The 7500-nt window shown below is 39.4% G+C and overlaps 1 protein-coding gene across 2 annotated transcripts in view; it reads left to right on the forward strand.

Annotated features, from left to right (window-relative positions):
* Positions 1-7500, forward strand: part of LOC135107428 (hemicentin-2-like) — a 194722-nt gene that overhangs the window by 24738 nt on the left and 162484 nt on the right. The window lies entirely within an intron of this gene.

A 7500-nucleotide genomic window follows, 5' to 3' on the forward strand; every position in this document is an offset into this window, starting at 1 on the left:
TATGTTGCTGCGTGTGAGAACTCTGAACAGCTGGGTTATGACCAAGGCCGACCCTGCCTTCCCGGGTCCACGCCAGAGCAAGGCGTGGGTGACCGTGCCCTGTGCGGCTGTTCATTCTTGCCTCTCACGACCCTTGCATTTATCCACAGTAAAGGTCTATCAGCGCCATCAGGCGTCGTCTTATTACATCACTTGGAACACCTGTTGTGGAGAAACAATCATGTATTAAAAAAAAATGTTTTATATGAAAGCCTGAAATAAAATAGCACTATAAATAAGCTTAAGGAGAATAAATGAAAGAACGACGAGCTTCAAGATGCGCCTCGAAGATAAATTTTTAAACATCGTGAGTGCCTAAGCCTCCCAATTGGCTTGTGTTGAGGAAGAGATAGAATATTGTGGGGAGAGAATAGATCAAGAACTTTGGGAAATACCAGCAGAAGAGAGACTGATAACAGGATATTTGAACATGTGTGTGGGAAGGCGCAGAGAGGTGATCAGGAGAGTGCATGGAAGCCGGGGACGTAAATAAATGTATAAAGCCTGTATAAGGTTTACTGGAAACCAAGTGGTGGAAACTGAAAGAGGAAGGTGTGCGTTGGGAGCTTAAAGAGGAAATGTTGAAGGAATCAAGATTACCTGAGGAAGTGCAGGAGTGGTGGGAGCACAACAGCAACGCGATAAAGAAAGTGGGTGAGGAAGTGCTGGGCAGAACATCCGGAAAATAACTTCTGGAGATAAGAAGAGGTGGTGGTGGAGCAACAAAGTGCAGGGGGTGGTGAGAGCCAAGAAGGATGTAAGGAAAAAATGAGATAAGTCTGGACAAGAAGAGAAAAAAAGAAGGAAAAAAAAAAACAGAACTACATGGAGTGTAAAAAGGAAGTAGAGCAGGTAGTAGAGTGAAGGAACAAGCATTGAATGAAATGTATGAAGAGTTGGAAATACCCGAAGGAGAAAGAATAATATTTAAAATAAATAAAAACAGGGATTACTCTCAAATTAAATAGATTAAGGATGAAAATTAAATGGTCAAAAGTAACCAAGATAAGATCAAGGGGAGGTAAAAAGGCTACTATGAAAACATTTAAATGAAGAAAATTCAAGAGTAGCCTCAGAGAATAGAACCTAGAGGCCCAGACCGAGGGTGTAGAATCAAATAAATGATCGGAGAGGAGAAAGTTAGTAATCGTTGAAGAAAATGAAGAGTGGTAAAGAATAGAGCAAATGAAATAGCAATGCAAGTGTGGAGGAGCCTCGGTGAAGCCCGGAGTGACATGCTCTGGGAGTTATGAAAAAAAAAAAAACATTCAAGAAAAATACCTTTGAAGTTGAGAGATAATGTTACTGTGCCCATTTGCAAATAGAAGAGTAATATACAGGACTGTTTTAATTACAGGGGATGTTAATTACCGAGGAATAAAACTTATGTCCCACACTATAAAGATCTCGGAATGAGTGATGGACAGAGGGATCAGAAAAGAAACATCTGTAAGAGAGGAACGGGATGGATTAAGGTCGGATAAGGGAACGAAAAAAAAAAAAAAAGCTGTGTTTGCGCCGAGACAGATGAAGGAAAAGTACAAAGAAAAGCAGAAGCACATAATATTGTTCGGAATGGAGAAGGAGTACAATAGAGTGCCCCGTTTAAAAGTATGGAGATGTATGGGAGAAAGGAGTATTGGGGAAGTTTTCAGACCAGCAACAACAAAAACACCAACAACGACAAACAACAACAAAGAAGAACAAAAGATTAATATCAGCCATAACATACTTTAAGCAGAGAGGTGTGTCTCTCTCATTTAAGGGAGGATAGCGCTGCACTAAGAAAATAACTGGCTGTGTTACGCACTCATGCACAGACAAAGCCGCTGCAGTGCTCATGTGTGTAAAGGCAGGAGGTTCACAGTCATGCTTTGTGCGACGGAGGGTGAGGCGCCTGAGATGCAATTTCAACTTTCACGAAGGGTGCTGCTAGGTGGGTGTCTTTATTGTATGGTAATATAACTTACCTCCTACAAATTGGTGCACGTTTTGTATTCACCCATTTTGTCTGTCTGCTGGATCCACGATTTTTTCAAGCTTCACTTATTTCTCCGTTGCACAATATTGTGGAGATTTCTTGCCGCATCTGTTTTAAGTCTACGGATGTAGGGTGACATATTTTACGATAGTGTACACCGTTGTCGGAAGTGTGTGTTCGCAGATGCCTTCTGGCTTTGAATGGAAGGAATGTCAGTTGGTCTGTATGGATGTTAGGTGAAGGACATGAAGGAAAGGCGAAGGAAAGAGGTGGTCGGGAGGTCACTTCGCACGGAAAGGGTGGGCTAGCATCACCCATCACCAAGAAGCTGCCAACAAGCCTCTCCAGCGCAGGCAGCACCAGGGACAGTAGGAGTCACTTAAAAAATTCATGCTTGAGCCAACACGGGATGGTCTGGGAGGGCAGAGGGGCCAACATCCAAACCTTTACGAACAAAGCCGACAAGTGCTCTGAAAGCCTGAGAGAAAAATGCAATTAAAAAAAAAAAAATTGTCATGTGCAACTGCGAAGTAAATGCAGTGTGATGCTGGTCTGGGCGTGACGGCCGTGAGTGTGCCGTGTGGCGCCACCGGCAGGCCCTGTGCTTGATGAGGTGCTGCTCGTAATGGAACTGGTACTACTTATAAAGAGAATATGCGCACGGAATACATTTGATAATAGCTTGAAATCTCTCTCTCTCTCTCTCTCTCTCTCTCTCTCTCTCTCTCTCTCTCTCTCTCTCTCTCTCTCTCCCTTTCCTGCCAGGAACAATAAATACACGCCACTTCCTAGATAGAGTCGGAATTAATAAAACTAATAAAATTAAGTTATACTACAAGGATTTCTTATATCAAGGGATGTGCATTCTGCCAGTTTGTTGTATTTTTTTTTAAAGACAATGTGAAAAACGCGAGCCCATATTGTAAAGAATTTCTTATTGTGTACACTATGGTTCGGAACAGTAAAGTTTAGGCAGTAATAAAAGTCTTTGCCTGAATGTTGCCTGTAGAAGGCTTTGTTTTTAAGAGTGGAAAGGAAACGTGTGCCGAGAAAAATTAAATTCTTATTACCCCTTTCACATTCTGTAAAAAAAAAAAAAAAAGAAAAAAAAAATTGGCCGAAGGAATGTCGGTGAGTCTGGAATTGCTTATAAATGGACCGACGGTTCTCATTTTGTTTCTTGATTAAAAAGGATCGACTTTCTTGGCCATGATCCTTCATAAGAACAGATTCCCTGCAGTCTGATTCCTTACGAACGTGGTCCTGTCTAGTTTATAATATATATATATATATATATATATATATATATATATATATATATATATATATATATATATATATATATATATATATATATATATATATATATATATATATATATATATATATATATATATATTAAAGAGATACACCTGCCAAGGGCAACAAAAATCCAGTAAAAAGAAAAAAAAAGTCCCACTGAGATGCCAGTCCCCGAATAGGGTCCAAAGCGGTAGTCAAGAATTGAAGGATAAGTGTCTTGAAACCTCCCTCTTCAAGGAGTTCAAGTAATATATATATATATATATATATATATATATATATATATATATATATATACGAGTATATATATATATATATATATATATATATATATATATATATATATATATATATATATATATATATATATATATATATATATATATATATATATATATATACACACTAGACAGGAACCACCTCCCCCCCACCCCCCCACACACACACACACACACACACACACACACACACACACACACACACACACACACACACACACACACACCATAAGATTAATCTATAAACATCACGAATGCACAAATCAAACTGTAGACAAATGTTACGATATCTGCTAATGAGTGTTTATGTATAACACTAGTTATACGTTTGATTTTGGATTAGAATGCAATAGAAAAAAAAAAAAAAGAATTGTGTTGTTGTAGTGTTGAGCCGTGAGACTGGTGAAGTATGGGCAGCGTCCCCCGCGTCCTGCATAGGAGCTCACTTTCCCGGGAACCTGCAGACTAATGATCGTTAGCAGTAATGATTTCTTGGGCCATCAGTGCTCCGCAGGGAGGTATTTAGGTCAGGAGCCATTAGCGCCGTGCGTCGCGCCCTGATTAATGACGTCCAGCCTCGTGCCTTTCAAACCTGATTACTGGTGAGAGAGTAAAGATGGGAGGAGGTTGGGATGACGCCAGGGGACGGGACTGGCGCCTGGCTCAGGAGGGAAAGGGAGCACAACACCAGAAGCTCACCAGACATTCTTAACACACACACACACACACACACACACACACACACACACACACACACACACACATGGTAAGTAGAATGATACCCCTAACCCTCTTTAACCTGATCTACGTAATATAATTCTTTAGGGAACTGAACACCAAGTGCCAAAAATCCGAAATATTCAGCATTGTAGCGGCTCATTACCTGATAAGACCAGAGTGTTGCGCCGCAGAGATTACGAGAAATACAGGCTTCTGTGAGGTTTGTTTGCCTGTTGCTTTATCTGTCATTCGATGTTTGACTTACTTACTTAAGGATTACGAGTGTCGAACTAGTTTAAATTCTTAAATCTATTGCAGTAATTTCGGTGTAAAGAAAGTATGGCTCGTAGGCCACCGCTAATATCACTCCCTACTGCATATCGACACGTGCCTGACGTCAAGAATCTGTCTCTTTGAATTCAATGTTCCTTTTCTTAACTTTGCAAAGTTCTGAATGTTGCTGGAAATGGCGAAGTCTCAGTGTTGCACCACTGGCCGTGTATTTAGTAGTGGAGAAGACAGCTACAGAAACTGTTATATGAACAACATGTGCAAGGCAAGGCGGCGGTGAGCCAGACTGTGATGCCATGCAGGTGATCAGTTCATCTTGTGTCGGCAGGGACTCAGACACTAGCAAGGTGCGGCTTTATTAATACGTGCCAAGAAACTCGCGTGTTGCTTGTCGTGCTTCATGAGTGTGTACATAACTTCCTGTACACACAAAGGAAAACAAGAATAAAAATAATAGAAGCCCTTAAGAATGGTGGTATCCTTTTATGAAAAGAGCGAGCAAGTGTGAAATCAGAGGATTACTCACTCGGACAACATCACAACTTGTAATTTGAACTCCGCTATTGTTTTGCTTTTCGGGTGGCAAATATAGATTTAATATTCATTATTTTTTTGAATTTACGTTCTCTTTGTCAGTCTCTTTTTGTTTTTAACACACACACACACACACACACACACACACACACACACACACACACACACACACAGAGAGAGAGAGAGAGAGAGAGAGAGAGAGAGAGAGAGAGAGAGAAAGAAAATTACAGAGACAGAGAGAGAAAAAAAATGCGAATAGGAAAAGCAGACGCAAAGCTTTGAATCCTTGGTGACAGGCAATACTTAGCGCAGTCTCACCTTCCCCAAGCACCGGATGGCAGCGCGCCCATTAAGACCGTCACGCACCGTCTTCCTGAGGTATTATATGAGTAGAGTTTTCCCGATACAAACTTAAGTAATTGTAGGTTGGTTTACGTAAGAGAGAGATAGCAGACAATAACAAATACAAGAGGCCTGGAACTGCACCGAAGTTATAATGGAGCAGACCGTGACGCAGCTCTCTCCCTGATGAGCGGCTTTACTCCAAACTTTTGTGATCTGGGAGGCTTGTCAGGGCGAGGTTAGGGGCTCACCTTGCTGCACTCCGCGGCCCGCTCCATTGTTCTGAGATGTGGCCATTCATCTGTGTTTATATTCTCGTGAAGATGGGGAGAAAAATACTTAAGTTATTTCTGTTCTATGGGTTTTTTTTTTTATTTTATTATATTGTAACAGAAGTATGGATGAATATAGCATCTCAAAGTAATGGAGCGTCTTACGGAGTGCATTAGTGAGTAAACATCTCCCTAAGTGCTTACTGTTAACATTAGTTGATACTCCAAGTGAACCTACAAAGCCTCCAGATGTGATTATTGATGCATATCTACGTGAAGATGTTCCTTAGTACGAGTAAATAATTAATTTTGGTACAATTCAGGGGAGATGTATATAAGTACATAAGGAGGTATGTATAACTTATTTTGCATCCATAAAAAAAAAAAAAAAACACCGTACAGTACATGGAAGATGTCTGAGATGCATTCGAGCTCCATATAATTTTTTTTGTAATCATTGAAAAAGGAAGAAGTTATATTGGTACCGTTGAAGGAAGATGTCTGATGTACATAGCAGACGGATTGTTGTGTAGTTAAGTCTCATAGTAGTTTCAATGGCGTATAAAGTTGACATTGACTTTCTCTCGTATCTTACCTCTCCTATGGGCCACTTATGTTTACCTATGCAATTAAGGATCTATTTTTTTTAATGTAAATATAATAAAAAGTTTCAGGTTTTCAAGTGTTTTTGTTGATAATTTCTATGTAACAGACGTATTTGGATGTTACTGCCTGTTGATCTGCAGTGTGGAGGCTTGACGATACCTCGTGGCAATCTGATCCGTCATAAGACCGATCTACCTACGTACAGGGACGTGATGGAATAAAGAAAAAATGTTCCTGCCACCATTTTTCTCCTTCGTCTTCATCTTCATCTTCATTTTCATCTTTTTCTTTATTCTTTATACTTTATCTTCTTGTCCTAGTTGTTGTTGTTGTTGTTGTTGTAGTTGTTGTTGTTGTTGTTGTTGTTGTTGTTGTTGTTGTTGTTGTTGTTGTTGTTGTTGTTGTTGTTGTTGTTGTTGTTGTTGTTGTTGTTGTTGTTGTTGTTGTTGTTGTTGTTGTTGTTGTTGTTGTTGTTGTTGTTGTTGTTGTTGTTGTTGTTGTTGTTGTTGTTGTTGTTGTTGTTGTTGTTGTTGTTGTTGTTGTTGTTGTTGTTGTTGTTGTTGTTGTTGTTGTTGTTGTTGTTGTTGTTGTTGTTGTTGTTGTTGTTGTTGTTGTTGTTGTTGTTGTTGTTGTTGTTGTTGTTGTTGTTGTTGTTGTTGTTGTTGTTGTTGTTGTTGTTGTTGTTGTTGTTGTTGTTGTTGTTGTTGTTGTTGTTGTTGTTGTTGTTGTTGTTGTTGTTGTTGTTGTTGTTGTTGTTGTTGTTGTTGTTGTTGTTGTTGTTGTTGTTGTTGTTGTTGTTGTTGTTGTTGTTGTTGTTGTTGTTGTTGTTGTTGTTGTTGTTGTTGTTGTTGTTGTTGTTGTTGTTGTTGTTGTTGTTGTTGTTGTTGTTGTTGTTGTTGTTGTTGTTGTTGTTGTTGTTGTTGTTGTTGTTGTTGTTGTTGTTGTTGTTGTTGTTGTTGTTGTTGTTGTTGTTGTTGTTGTTGTTGTTGTTGTTGTTGTTGTTGTTGTTGTTGTTGTTGTTGTTGTTGTTGTTGTTGTTGTTGTTGTTGTTGTTGTTGTTGTTGTTGTTGTTGTTGTTGTTGTTGTTGTTGTTGTTGTTGTTGTTGTTGTTGTTGTTGTTGTTGTTGTTGTTGTT

Source organism: Scylla paramamosain, chromosome 15 (assembly GCF_035594125.1).
Source record: "Scylla paramamosain isolate STU-SP2022 chromosome 15, ASM3559412v1, whole genome shotgun sequence".
NCBI lineage: Eukaryota > Metazoa > Arthropoda > Malacostraca > Decapoda > Portunidae > Scylla > Scylla paramamosain.